The sequence below is a fragment of the Aquila chrysaetos genome, chromosome 1 (assembly GCF_900496995.4).
Source record: "Aquila chrysaetos chrysaetos chromosome 1, bAquChr1.4, whole genome shotgun sequence".
Classification (NCBI taxonomy): domain Eukaryota; kingdom Metazoa; phylum Chordata; class Aves; order Accipitriformes; family Accipitridae; genus Aquila; species Aquila chrysaetos.
The window spans coordinates 42,208,050-42,223,397 of record NC_044004.1 but is presented as its reverse complement, the minus strand read 5'-3'; the positions used below and the strand labels follow the sequence as shown (position 1 = coordinate 42,223,397).

The following is a 15,348-nucleotide window of genomic DNA, read 5'->3' as shown; positions in this document are numbered from 1 at the left end:
GTCGAAGGGCATAGTTATTAAGATATGATATTAATGGAAATGACCTCTGTCAGTAAGATGGACTAAGCTTGCTTCTGAAGCCTATTTGGTCTTTACCAGTTTTATATTTCAGATGCTCCCTTAGGCACATCAGTACACTGACATATTAAGTTACAGAAGTAAAGGAATGTAAATTCTACCACTAAAAGTATTCCTACCAGTAAAGTAAGTAAAAAAGTTCAAACTTGTTCAAAATTTGCTGAGCCAGTGACTTCTGAATACTACATATTTTCTTTTCTAAATGCTAGCTTGGACTGCACAACAGTTGTTGAATCTTTCAATATTGGACTAATTTGATCTCTTATTTCACCGGTGTGGTATCTTCCTTTTGCTTTTCTTTGTTCCCCAGTGCTCTGAAAGAATCCATCCAGGTTATGGATAAATTTTATTATACTTAGTAATAATTAAAGCTTACTCATAGGAATAATACTGTTAAACCTGAAAATTAGATACATGTTTCATCATATATTAAGCTGCTAACATTTACACCAAATATTTCCTAAATCAACACTTTTAACAGCAAATTACATAGCAATTTAGGTCAAGTCTGCAGTTTTTAAAGTCCAACTATTTATCTTGGTCATCTTGTGGATTATTTTTCCAAATATGTGCAAATGAATAGGTGGTTTTAAGAACTGGTTGCTGATTTTGCTTGTTTTTCCATTGAGAGCAAATACAATCACGTTTAAGGTATTTTAAGATAAGCTTTTACTTCATATTGGTAGTCAACTGCATATAGGCAAACGGGAATGGCCCTTAGAAATATTCCTATCTATATAAATTTTAAATTTCCATGTATAATAAAACAAAAAGAGAGTAACTAGATGCATTTTACAGCATCTAGTTTATCTGTCTCCCTCACAAAGAAATATAATTACCTACCTCTAGAGCACTCTGAGAAAGGACAAAAACCAAAATACTTCAAGAGAAATACCTTAACAGCCAGGGACTAAATTTCTTTGCTGGAATACTGAGGGCTGTAGTACCTTATTTTCTAAGGCTATATGAAATGGTAATATGCCCTAAATGTTTAGATGCTTTGTTATCTACAGAAAATCAATATTTTTTGTAAGCAGCTGCTGAGTCTGATCAGTCATTCATCCATATTCTGCTTCAAAGTCTGTGGATGTGTTTTTTAACAAGGAGGATCTTTTGTATCAAACAGTAGGCAGATTAAATGCAATTTATTGAGATTAAGTTTGAGGCAGATTTCTGAGTCGACTTGCCAGTTGCATCTTTTTGAAAAGCTACAGGTAGCTGCAGCGAGATGCATTTACAACTTCCAATAAGCTTAAATCTAAATGATCAGCAGCATGCCTGAGGCTGTGGTGAAAAACTAGGGCAGATTCACTGCCTTAGAAGCCAATAAAGGCAAGTTTGCTACATGCTACAGCTACTGGCAAGGGAGAGCATCCATTCAGCACCTGCTATATTTCAAGCTCCATTGAGCTTCTTCTGGGCAGCTCATCTGATAGCCCTGAAGGAGAGTTTAAATTTGAGTGAAGTCCAAAGAAAAATCAAACAAATGTTTTGTGCCTCAGAGCACTAGATAGAAAGAAATTTTATATGTTGCATAAAGTCGTAACTAACATAGATTTGTATGTGCTCTACATAATTTTATAGGTTAGTCTTTTGTTTAACTGACAAAGGGAATGCCAGTAAGCCTGACACTGCAGCTTTTTTTACAGTTCTGGCAGTAGAAAGAGGTACTTTGGATACACTGTGATGTGATGTGATCTTTCCTGTGAGTATCTTTAGTGGTCACAGTTCCTAAGAGTCCCAATCAGGTCTGCATACTGGTCTTAACACATAAATTTATAATAGGAAATTTATAATAAGAAAGGCTTATTATTACTTGTACTGTTGTAATTTTTTTTTTTTTTCCTGTGCTTTGATTCATTGTGGATAAATTCTTGGTACAGCTTCTGCATCGGGAAAAAGCATCAAAGCATATGCTTTGAAGTTCAAAATATATTCATGCAGGTGGCCCACTAGATCCCCCCTCATCATGGCTTTCTTAAATTGGGACTGGTTGTCCCAGCTTCACACCAGATTATCAGCAAAGTATTTCATTGCTGCCTTAGGCTTTTTTGACAAGAATTAGCCTTTAATTTCATTTCAATACTATCAGCTAAAGACATGGTATTTTTCTAGACAGAAATGTCATGTTTTAGACACAAACTGTGATTTTTTTTTAATATTATTTGGTTTCCTGCCTTTTTCTATATTCAACAACCTAGACAAAACTGCATGAAAATAAACTTTTTTTTCTTCTTTTCATTCCACCCAATCAAACTAGAAGGGCTGCTGAGGCACTTAGGGCAGAAAGATATGTAAGGAAAAGGAAACTTCATTTTTCAATTAATTTATTTTTCATAGAGATAACTTTTTCTGAAGTGTGATTAGAGTTGAAGAAAGGAAAAAGAATTGCAAGGAACTAAATATTTCTGGAAGGCAGCTTCCCAGTTACCACGGAGGAAGGATTTTAAAATCCTTCTACAAATTTGGAGTTTCTCTCCAAAGGATCTGTGTGCTACTTCAGATTTGAGAAAACTAAGAGTCACGGGGAACATTGAAATATTAAAAGAAGTAAAGTTATTTTCTTTTCCCAGCACAAAGAAAAGCTATAGATGCTTCACAGAGATATAAAGGCAAAAAGGAATATTGTGAGACTGAGGCTATTTAGTCAATATATTGTCTAAGGGAAATTACAAAGTGATTAACAATGTGAAACAGACCCAGGGCATACAGCCAGGGATTTATCTCCTCTAGTAAGCAAGACATCAGAAGAGGCTATTGCAATGGTATTATTCAAAGTTTCACCAAATGCAGGTATTACTGGAGCATTTAGCCTTATCTCTATAGTAACTGGTCCGTATCTTTTGCCAAGATACCCTGTACTGAATCCAAAAATATTCCTGGATAAAGCATGTCTTCCAGAAAAGCAGCAGGTGAGTCCACCCATCCTATTAATAAGGGATTGCAGTAGTTAATCCCACTGATTGTTGAAATTGCATGCATTTTCTCATATGACTTTGTGCGATGTTGGACTTTCAGTGCCTGTTTCTTAATCTTGTCTTTTTTAAGTGTCATGCAGTGTTTTCTCCCTGTGAAGGTACTTGGGCACTACGTGAATTACCACTGCTTGGGGGGCTTAGGGAAAAAAAAGCAGTTTGCAAGGTCCCTCACAATGTCCATCAGAAGATGCATCTAATTACCCACCAACACATTTGACCTGGTAATGCTTAAATCTTTTTACTTTCTGTAGGCCCATTCTACCGTGCATTTTCCACAATGCCTTTAACATCCTTTATCAGGTTTCTACATCCTGTAAGTTTTAAGTTTATATTGAATTATTTTCTATTTCCTTCTTGCTGTTTTCTTATACTGTTAAGTACTGTCCTCACATTGCCCTGAACCAGGATGCACTTTTGGATGTAATTCTCATCTTGATAGTGGAATTGTTACTGCATGATTCTTGCTTTCTAGCAGCCATCTTATTTTTAAAGAATTTCCAAATTTCTTTTGACATCTTTCTCTTTAAACATTGTTTTCTAACCTGTTTTGCTTATGATGGCCTTCATTTTGGGTAAAACCACTCCTCTGAAAATTTATGTACTAACACAATTCTTAGTGGCTCGGACTATGTTCTTTCTCCTTACGGAGAAATCGGTGGGCAGCTGCATTATTGCTGTTGGTCTGTAGGTTCCGAAACAATGTCCAGTTCTGTTATTGATAAATCTTTATTCAACATAATGACGTCTGAATTAAATCAGAATTGCAATTAAAAGCAGTGTCTTTTGAGCCTGGAAGTTATCTTCTTCATTTACCATTGCTCTTATTCTACTGTTTGGTATCCTATATGCTTTAATCAAACTGTACTGCCCCAAATCCAGGTTTTCTTTATGCATGTTGGAAAAATTCTTAAGGATGAACTTGTCCTGGTAATATTTTTTAAATAACTGTTTTCAAATATTTGCATGATCTTTCTTAATTACCACAGTTTCCTAAATGTGGGGGGGTGTAAATTTATTTATTACAGTGATTCACATGCATTAAGGTTCTGCATTATCAGTACTTGATTTAGTTACAGATTTGTCTAGTATAGAGTGACTCCCTCTTTTTTTTTTTTTTTTTTTTTTAACCTTCTCTATCTTTGTAAGCAGCTTACTGGTGACTGTTTAACATTGCAAAAATCTGACTTGTTCTGCCAGGTTCCCGGCAATTCCTTTGCTCTTCTCATGAGTCATAACAATTCTCTTCCTTAGCAAAACAACTGGTGTTGGTTATATAAGCAGTTTTATATTCCTTGTCAGCTCAGCTGAACTTGTTTGCAATATGCTGAGTAGGAGTTTGCATGACAGTTGTCATCTCAGCACCCTTTTCTCCTGTTGCTAATGCAACAGCCTCCTTGATGTCCAGCTAGTCTCTGAGATCATTAGCTCATTATCATCATCAGTGGAGATGCAGCCTGTTCTCATTGTCTAGCCTTCTCCCTTATGGGGATGTTGTACACTATTTTGCAAAAACAAGTCTTCCACTTTGCGGTAGCTATGCAAATAGTAGTATGTCTGCAGCACTCCCAATAACAAATTGTGCTGCAAGAATAGCTCTAGAATTTTGCTAATACCCTGGAATCTTCTGCTATTGAAACAGGTCTCTGACGGTGAAGTATGTCATTAGAGGCAGCATATAATTTTATAATTCTGTGCCATTTACAGTTGCATTTTTACTTTTTCTCCAGGCAACTGGCACAATATCTTGTACTTAGTACTGAGAGCCTTCACTCTCACCTTAGCTGTAGTAATGCTTCCAGCTCTTTTTCTCCAGTCTCTGAAATACTGTGTAATTAGATACATCTCTTAACTGAAGAGTGTACAAATTAGAAAGGTATATTTTAGTTCAAATAGTACTCAAACAGTACAGCTCTTACTTTAGAGCTTACTTAACCTCTAACACTAAGACAAATGGAAATTCACTACTAACTCATGCTGTATATTTCAATAGCTAGTTTTCCCTCATGTTTAAATGAATGGTTTAAATAAATGGAGGTGGATTGAGTATGATAGGCCAACAGCTATGTATGAAAATGTACTCTGTCAGCTTTCTATATCTACCTCTGAATAGGAAGTACCCCCTTCCAAAATGAGTACAGGATGTGCATGCCAGTTGTACATACAGCCTAAAATATGATAGTCCCTCTAATTGCTAATACACTGAATGACACTCATACGTACAAACGAACACTTAACACATTTTTGTAGCTCATTAGCCTTTATAAGTATTTTTAAAGAGCACAGCCCTGAAAATTATCTCTCCAGAAATTTGCAGAAGTGACATCCTGTTACCGCTCTTAAATGAGGAAGAAATTTCATTCCTAGTGTGCTAGTTACCAGTGAAGTCACTGCAGGCACCTGGGAGGATGCTGTTAATTCTTTACATCAGCCAGGCAACACTCAGACAATGTCCAAGGAATCTTCTCCAGCTGTAACTAGGAACTGAAACCTGGGCTCCTCAACTTAAAGAGCGCTCTTTGCTTGCTTTAGGACAAGAAACAACCTGCTGTAATTAGACATAAGCAAGTCCTTCTGATAACATGAATTTTAGAAGGTTTCAAAGTGAAGGTTCACAAACCCATAGAATTGTAGTGCCATGTGCAACAACAAGAAGCCCTCCCTCTCAAACATACAGCTCTTAATTGATTTAGGAGAATGTCATCCTATGCCTGCATCAAACAGGCTGGACTGTCTATGACACTCAGTGATTCATCAGGAGTAGTAACTTGGCATTTGAACACTATTTCCACAAATTCACAAGCAAAGTAGTAAACTGGTAGGGTTTTTTCTTTTGAGTATCCCCGGTGTGACAAGAAGAGATGTATTAGGAAGCACCCATTCTCTCTCCTTCCAAGAATAATCTAGCCTGACAGGATATGGGGAGCAGCATTGAGCTTCACTCACGACTTCAGTCTTGATGCTTTTTTTTTTTTTTAAATGAAAAAGCAGTACATAGCTAGTACAAAATATCCTAGAATCGCTCTTATTTTACATTATTATTTTTTACTTATATTATTTTAATGTGTAGCTGAGTGTTAACATTTATAATGCTTAAAAAAAATTTTTAAAGAGCAGAACAGCTTTCAGTCTTGGAAATGAGATTAAGGCTTCACTAAAAAGTGATCTATATGGTGCTTTGTATTTTAAAATATGCTTGTGAATAGGGAAGAATAGTCTTTGCTTTATCAAGCTAATTTTGGAGTGATAATTTAACAAAGGACTGATTTATGCACTTCATCTCAGTTAAGATGCTTTATACTGAATGATACTTTTCATTGGCATATAAAAGTATTTACCTAAAATCAAAGGTGCTGACTGTCCCCAGGACACTTGATTACAGTCTGAAATCTTTGTGGAATGGCTTTGTTTGTATGATTTCATTTCTGAAATGGGGATTTCCCCCTTACTGGTATACTATGATATAATCTACATTCAGCAGCAATGAAACTTAATGACTGGCACCATACATAAAGAACTAGCTATATTTCAGTTAATGAAATAGACTTTTTGAAACACTTCTTCAATTGCAGCTAGATCTAAGAAATCGCTGTTATGTAGGGTATGCTGGAACAAAGCATTCCTGTAGGAAGCTGGATGCTCTCACACTTACACTACGTTTCTGATTCTCTTGCAGCAATAAGTGCAAAGCTTATGCTTTTGGCTCCACCATGGAGCTACCAATTGTAACTGCAACTGCACTGTTGACACTCATCATACGACTTGAATCTTAAACTTAAATGTCTTTATATTACTATCTCTAGCCTACCTATTTGTAGAATAACTTCAGAAAGTCACAGGACATTTTAAAAGCACACGATGTTTTATCAGGAAATAGTTAGGAAGAGTAGAAAGATTGCTAAGCTATCAAAAGTAATAATTATAGTTTGCAAGTTAATGCATTTTTGAGACTTTATTTAGAAATACAAACATGATGAAAAAATTCTTTTAAATTCTCAGTGAAGAAGGTGTTTTAGTACATTCCTATTCATCAAACAACACTTTAACTTTCTGAAGTTCTTTAACTTCATCATCATTTTCCTATGCTTACGAACTTTTGGTAGTCATAAAAATGTGCCTTCTTATTGAACCATCTTGGTACATATCTCAAAACTGCAGAACTTTGGTCTGTTTTGGTGAAGATTATTGATGTTGTTTCCAATTTGAAAACTGTAATATACTATTTATTTCATGTTTCATACTGTGTGATTTCCATGTTAGCCTCAGCTTTTAAATTCTATCACTGTCTTCCACAAAAGGGAAAACTGCATCCTCACACACCTGTAAGAAAAAAAAAAATTAAAAAATAAGCTCAATGCATTTTGAAATATAACAAAATGATCACACATAGTGACATGTATCGAGGTTTAACCCCAGCCAGCAGCTAAGCACCACGCAGCCGCTCACTCACTCCCCTCCCCACCCAGTGGGATGGGGAGGAGAATCAGGGAAAAAAAGTAAAACTCTTCGGTTGAGGTAAAGACAGTTTAATAGGTAAAGCAAAAGCCCCATGTGCAAGCAAAGCAAAACAAAGAATACATTCACCACTTCCCATGGGCAGGCAGGTGTTCAGCCACCTCCAGGAAAGCAGGGTTCCATCACGCCTAACAGTGACTTGAGAAGACAAATGCCGTCGCTCCAAACATCCCCCCCCTTTCTTCTTCTTCCCCCAAACTTATATGCTGAGCGTGATGTCATATGGTCTGGGACATCCCTTGGGTCAGTTGGGGTCAGCTGTCCCAGCTGTGTCCCCTCCCAACTTCTTGTGCCCCCCCAGCCTCCTCGCTGGTGGGGTGGGGGGAGAAGCAGAAAAGGCCTTGGCTCTGCATAAGCACTGCTCAGCAGTAACGAAAACATCCCTGTGTTATCAACACTGTTTTCAGCACAAATCCAAAACATAGGCCCATACCAGCTAATGTAAAGAAAATTAACTCTACCCCAGCCAAAACCAGCACATGTCACATAATACTCATCTCCTAGTACACCATCAAATAAGGACATAGCACAGTTCACATTGTTAGATTCACTGTGTTTTAGACACAGGTAGTTGAAATGGCAGTTATTAGTTTTAGGACATGCTTTGCGTTTATTGGGAAGATTCATCAATCCTTCTATCTGATACAGATTGCTGTGTGTGGACTAATCAAGAAGGATGACTAACCAAGCCTCCCCAAGGTAACCATAGTTTGAAATAGATTCTCCTGTTCCAAAATATTGGCAACTTATTAATGAGTCACTTTATGAATTTTCATTTTTCAGAATTTTAAGCATTCTGTGACTGTGCCATATTAATAAATAAAATAAACATGTGCAAAGTCTAATTCTGCCTTACTTCAGGCACCGTCTTTATAAAGTAGGCTCTCTGACACATAAGTTTCTGAAACTTAGTGCATGTAAAATTCTGCTGAACTTCTGTGAAGCTTTGGCCATGCAAAATACCTGGCATTCCAGCCAGGAAAAAAACAGCATCTGAGATGTTGTGAAGCCAGGAGCTTTATGGAGTGGATTCCCCCTAAAAGTAGAATTTTCGTATGTTTCATTTTATCCTGATGTATACTGAGGAACTTTGACAGTTTTCAACTTATCATCAATGTCCTTATACAGTCACACTGACCAAAACTACTTAGGCTGTGTACTCAGCTTGCTCCTTTCAGAAATAAGCAAGCAACAACAACAAAAAACCCTTAAGATCTGTTTAGTCTTCCATTTTTGGACCTTTGCTCTGAATCAGCTGGAGAAGAAATAGTAGGCTTATGTGACTCAGTACATAGTGGGTGACCCAATACATAGAAGCAGCTTTATTGCTTCTCTTAAAAGGCACTCTGACCCAATTCCAGCTTGGTTTCAATAAGGTTGCAGTTGGGCAGAAAAAATATTTCTCTTTCTGTACTTTGTCTGCTTCATTTTCTGTTCTTTTCCTTTAGCAGCTGACTTCTCAAAGAGACTAAGCCATCAGCTGTTTGAATTCAAAGCATTTTCAAAAGGATCCAGTTTTGAAATACTAATTCTTGAAAGAAGTAGATAATTGGAAAACCAGGTAAGACAATGCTTCTCGCCCTTGAGTAGGAGGAGAATACACAATTTTGAGAGTTTCAGACTTCTTCTTAACATTCATTAAGAAAGGAGGGAGGAATAGCATTAGTCAAATGGATTAAACAAGTCAGTCGAGCCCCTCAAGCTGGAAGGGACCCCTGGATCTATCAAGCGAGGGATCTGCTACTGCACATAGCCACAATACATTTTCCTAATCATAAACTTAGTAAGATCCTTTTAAAACAGATTAAGTTGCTTTTTCCTAATACTTGATGGAATTTTGGTTTCTAGTTAACATTTTATTCCCAATTTTCACCATCTTTTTTTTTTTTTTCCCCCTGGAGATTTTGTATATGATCTTGTCCCAAACTGTACTAAACTCAGTTTCACTTTTATTATTCTAGCGCTCAAGGTCATCTAGCTCTTCCTGCATAACAGTCTAATCTTCTCCTTTATTGCTGATGACTCTCAAAATGTCATTAGCATATACCTACTTTTGTGCCAAGATCACTAACATAATATTCAATAGCATTTTTCCCCAAGACCAATGCTTGACCAGCCTCTACAAGAGCTGAATTTCACACAGTGAAGATAGATTTATCTAAAAAAGAAAAGGAACATATATCTAAATTATAATCTGAAATAATGCATACTCCCTAAAGACATAAGTATATTTCTCAGTCAGCTTGATTGAGTACAGTCAGAAGTTCAAGAACGGAGCTGAAGGAAAAACAAAATACCAAATAACTCATGCAAATAATGAAAAGTGCTTCTAAATACAGGTCTATATGCAGATGGCATCCTTTTTCTTTCATAATAATATTTAATATGGGACATGGGTTAACTTTTTTCTCTGTACAGAACCTCAAGAGACCAGAGGAAATTTTTCAGACTGACTGAAATTTGAATTAGCTTGTGCTAGGAATAATGTTTTGACCGACAATGACCAAACACTGACATAGTGCTGTGTTATTAATCACAAAAACTAGGTAAGCTTGACTGAGACCCTTTCCCTTCCTGAGAATTTTTTCCCATTGTCTTCTGCACCAACAAAATAAAACTATTACCAAATACAGAAGTGCAGTCTTTCTGAAAATTAGGTAGTATAGATGTGCCTCTATAACTATATTTATGCAATTATGTTTGCTAAACCTACCATGAAAACTACTCATAGCAGTTAAAGCACATTTTCTACATGCTGCCTGTGAGCATCTCCTCCAAAACATGCTTTCCTGCTATGATTTTAGGATACTTTTCAAGAAGGTGTTCAAGCAAGTGTGCTTAAGCAGCTTTTTAAGTGTAGACGCATAAACGTGGTCAACAACTGTGTATTAAAAGCTGTTGGAACCCCAGCTAAGCAAGGGCAATTGCAAAATACAGAAGAATCTTTCTCGTAAAAGCATGGGGTGTGGGTTGCAAAACAGATTTGTGTTCATAGTGAAGACAGGTCCTTAGTTGCAGTGACCCAAGACAGCAATTACGTGATAACAGATATAAGCAGGGTAGTTGATTCATGCACAATGGCAGTTCCATCTTCACTCAAAACAAGACATAAGCAGTGCTCAGAAAACTCTTTAAATACTGTGGGGGTTTTTGCCCCCTTTTTCATCAATAAAATTTGTGCCTCTTCACAAGATATAAGAGTATGTGTCATTGTTATTCATGGAAACTGTCAGGCTTTTGAACTCCGCCGAGAAACATGAAGAGTGAATGACAGATGGAGACCGCTATCTTGGCAAGGAAGTTCTCTGCTAGCAGAATGCTGTGGTATGAGACCTGAAAGAAAGAAGAGATGACAATTTAACTTGTTCTTATATGTAAACGTCATCTGAAAAGAGGCATTTCATTGTGAAGTAGCCTGAGATGCCATGATACTAACTCCTATGTGTATAGGCTGATAATGCCTTCAGCCTTACCCTTAGATGCTAAATGGTCTTGAAAAGCTTGAAACATATAAGTTAGGCTTAATACCACTAAAGCAAACTGCTCTGGTGGCTTTCCAAAGGCTGGAAAGCATTTAACTCAGGTGTGATATCTTGAGAACATGAGCTTGAAGATTTTGTAAGAACCTTCAAAATCCCTACCTATTGCTGAGATGTTCAAACTGCAGTGACTCTTTATCTTGGTAAGTGCTTTGTATGATACGTTTTCACATGCCTGTTATAAGTTTTTCAGGTCAGGAACATGTATCAGAGTAATTAGCTCCAATATTATACATCCACGTTCCTGATGTGCCAATGCCCTCAATGCCAGGTCGTTTAAAGCATGGGAGAGACGTAAGCGAAAAACACTGCTCAACTAAGCATGTGTGTGTGGGAACACAGGTGGGTAGGAGAAGGAAGCTGACGGCCTTTCTGATGGCTGAAAGGAATAACTGAAAAAGAAAATTCATTTTGAGCTAAACAAAAGCCCTCATATACATTGAAATGGAGTACTTTCTTTGAATTTTGTTTAAAAAGGTCTTAGGGGGTTTTGCTATTTCAAATTTTAAAAGGTTCCTTACAGTCGTCATGTTTTACCTTTTTTTTTTTCATTGTTTAGTTTTTAACCAATCCATTTGCTTCCACATCAATTCAAATTCTGATTTTTTTCAGTGAGTAGAATCTATAATTACAGCAGAAAGCCTCTTGCTAATTTTTTTCTGTCTCATCTAGTATATATAAAATTGCAGATGCATGTACCTGGAAAAAGTTCTAGAGAATTCGGGATTTACTACTTGACAGACTTCATTAATCACTTCATAAAGAGCTCTTAACATTAGCTATTCTTAAATTTATTATTAACTTCAGGATGAAAGTTTTTTGAAAATCCATTTGGCTCTGTTCTTAGCTAATTTTTATCCTTGAACATGGAATGATCCACTTGATATCGTATTAAGTGAATAAAATTAGCTTCCCAAGATGTGGAAGACCCTCTACATCCTAGTTACAAAAAATGTTTCCTCTAAATAATGGGCGGGGGGGGGGGGAATTCTAAGTTACATTTGTTAAGATTGGGCATTACCATGGAACAACATTTCTGTTTCAGAATGTTAGCTTTTTCTAAAAAATAAGTTTGTCAAGCCACACAAACGAGTACTGTTTTATTGCCTGTAGCCTGATTCACCTCTCATTTACCCCACATTGCTGGAGCTAAAATGAAACTGTTCTTGTTCTCACTTGAAGGAAAAACTTCAAGCCAGATACATGTGTTCAGGAGCTCTAACTCTGAAGTGAAAGGACAGGACAGAATGCTTATTGATTCACATTACAGCAGCAGATGATGTTATTGGCTTTCCCCATGTCCATTTCAGTGTTGTCTAAGGACTATCAGCTCTCAAGTTAAGTTACTGCAGTTTTAGCACCTGGTGCTGCTTCTGACTCTTTGGAGGCAAAACAAGATTTAGAAACATACGGTAAGCTGGGTATTTCAAAACAATGGATTTGTGGATATTTTAACACCAGAAATTGCCAGCTCTCATGAACAAAAGGACAAACACATGCTCATGGAGATGTCCACACATTTGTTAAAATTGTCCCTGCTCTCAGTTTCCTGAGAGTTATTATCTTGTCTTTAATTTAGGGTATGAGGAGAAAAAAAAAATCCCCAGAACAAACCAAATGAAAAAACCCTCAGCTTCTTTACATTCAGGGTCACTTAGATTGGTGTAACATTTTTTTTACATCTGAGAGCCGTTAATACTTTATTTTCTCACCTTCGTGCTAATATGAAACTTGTTGCAATTATAGGTTTTAGCTCAAAGAATTCAGTATGTTTTTGATGAAACTCTTTGGTTAGTTTTATCTTTATTTCCTTCATAATATTCAGCAATGTCTCTATTTTTTATGTTTGATCCTATAATGTATTCTGAGTCCTACTACTGTTGAATATCCTATGAGCCTGAATGAAGTCTGAAACTGAAAAGACAACTTGTGATGTCGGAATTGTAATAGCCAAAAAAATCTTCCAGTTCATGACGGCTATTTTGAAATGTGGATAACAACTTCCATGGAAGAATATTAAATATGTGCTTAGTAAGACTGTAGATCAACCTGACAATAACTATTGGTCATTTAATAAGCATTTTTCTGAGTGGCATTCTAGTCCTTTATGTTTTATCTTTGGTTGGCTTATCTCTAGTCTTCAATGTCTGCATGTAAAATGTCAAATATATTAATCAGTAAAAAGCAGAAAAAACTCTTGCTAGTACCCCTTAGAAAAAATATTTTCTAATATAAAGTATTTATCTTGAGCCTTGTTTCTTTCAGCATTTATTTTCTTACTTGAATGTGATGGAATCAATATTGCAAATAGCATTCATACAGCTCATCAGAAATCACTGGATTTGGTGATTATAATTTTAAATAAAATGACATTTTCTCCTTAATGATGGAGCAATACGTAGTCATTAGAATCTAGGTCATGTAATTGCTGGGTTGCACCCCAGAATATATAAAACCATCATCTTGCCTTCTATGGCATCAATGACGCCTTTCTACAGTACATGATGGAATTCAGTGCAGTAATGCAGTATAAATGTGCTGCTTCTTACTTGCTTCATGTTTTTATATATATTTATACTAGAAATTTGCACTGATGGAACTGGAGCTGTCAGCATTATGATCTTCATTTAAATTCTCTTTGACAGTTTCCTCATCTTCAAATTTGAAGAAAGTATTTACATAGCATTTGTTGTCCTAGGTATACTTCACAGAAATTAATAGTCAACTCTTGGTGAGTTAGGGAAACGCTGCATGTTATTAGCATTGAACTGTTAGTAGCAAGCCAACACATTAGTTTACTCACTTTTCAAGCTGACATCTTGATCTCTGACACAACAGGGAGAGGAGAAGGTGCAGGCCATTACAGTATTGGAGGGGACATGAGGTCGCTGTGCATGCCACTAAAGTGACTTTCTTCGACCCACAAGGATGTGTAACGTACCCTAGGGAATGACAGGAAGGCATGGTGAGGGTTTGGGGCATGTGGTGCTCGGCTGGCTGGGAGTGCATGGAGGATGACAGAGATACGACCTGGTGCCATCTCATCCATTCATCCTTTTAATATGGTTAACTGAAATAAATGATTCCCAGTGCTGGACCTGGGCTTAGTCTTGGGAGGAACTGCTTGGAGCAGCCCAAAACAAAACTGGAGGCAAATGAGCAACAAAGTAATGTGGAGCTCCCTCTAGCCCATTCTCCTCTCCTGTTTATCAGTGTAGACATCTCCGAAGTTTGTTGGCGATGTCTCTAGCGAGAAATCAGATCTGAAGGTGACATCTGCTACCTTTTGCTATATTCTGCACATTTTAAAAATTTGGTGAGATGAGACTTTCAATCTTGTTAAGGAAGCTTTGCAGAACGTACTACTTTATTTCCAGTAATATAATGTTATTTTAGATCCATCCTGGATCAGGTTGCTTGATAAGAGTGTGAAGACCGTATGTATTATCAGAGAAAGGGAACTCTTGGATGTGAAAAGAGTAATGTTGATGTGAGGCCTTACTAGATACTTGGAAAATGTATAGCGAGCTTTCTGAAATGGGCCAGGGAGAAGACCTAAAAGGAGGATTGGTCTTCAAAAAAGCTGCATGCTTTTCCTAGCTAACAGAGAGTTGAGCTTGTTCTGTTCTTGTAAAGCTAATATATGCCTTCTGTTTGTTAAAAAAGATGATCTAAAAGAAGATAACTTTTTCATCCAACTTCCGGCAAATGTCGTGTTCCTGTACCATATTTAGGTCCAAATTACTGTGGATTTTTGTGAAAGGAAGAATGAGCAAGTATTTTTCCTGACATCAGTGTTTTATGATTACTGAGCTATTTAGAAATATTTGACATTGTACTGATTTTCCCTCTCAAAATAAACTTTTCTGATTACCCTTACATTTCAGTGATTTCTTTTGTGCAGTAGTGAATCTGCAGCTTGTGAGGTAACTGGCAAAAAGTCTGATCCATCAGCATTTTTGTTTGCTTTCTTGAGTTTGTAGTGGCACAGCAACAATGAAGAAGCAATCATCCATCATCCAGCTAGTCAAACAGAATAAAGATTTGAAAGTGGAAATAATGCATGACGTTAGCTTTATTCATTGAAGTTCTATGTGACTTTTGCTGGAGCAATAGTTTTTCTCTGGAATTTAAACCAAATTTTATAATTCTGAAACCGGAATAACATTATTTTCTAAATGCCAAAGATTTTCGGGGGGACTCCCCCCAAAAACTTTTCATATGATTTAGTTCTTTTCACT

The 15,348-nt window shown here is 36.7% G+C and overlaps 1 long non-coding RNA gene across 1 annotated transcript in view; it reads left to right on the top strand.

Moving 5' to 3' along the window:
* The window catches only part of LOC115346816, a 79,790-nt gene extending 68,228 nt beyond the window's left edge, over window positions 1-11,562 (top strand). The window contains exons 7-8 of the long non-coding RNA XR_003925271.1: window positions 9,017-9,129; window positions 11,301-11,562. This is a non-coding gene — a long non-coding RNA (uncharacterized LOC115346816). The remainder of the gene's footprint in view (window positions 1-9,016; window positions 9,130-11,300) is intronic.
* The last annotated feature ends 3,786 nt before the right edge of the window (window positions 11,563-15,348 follow it).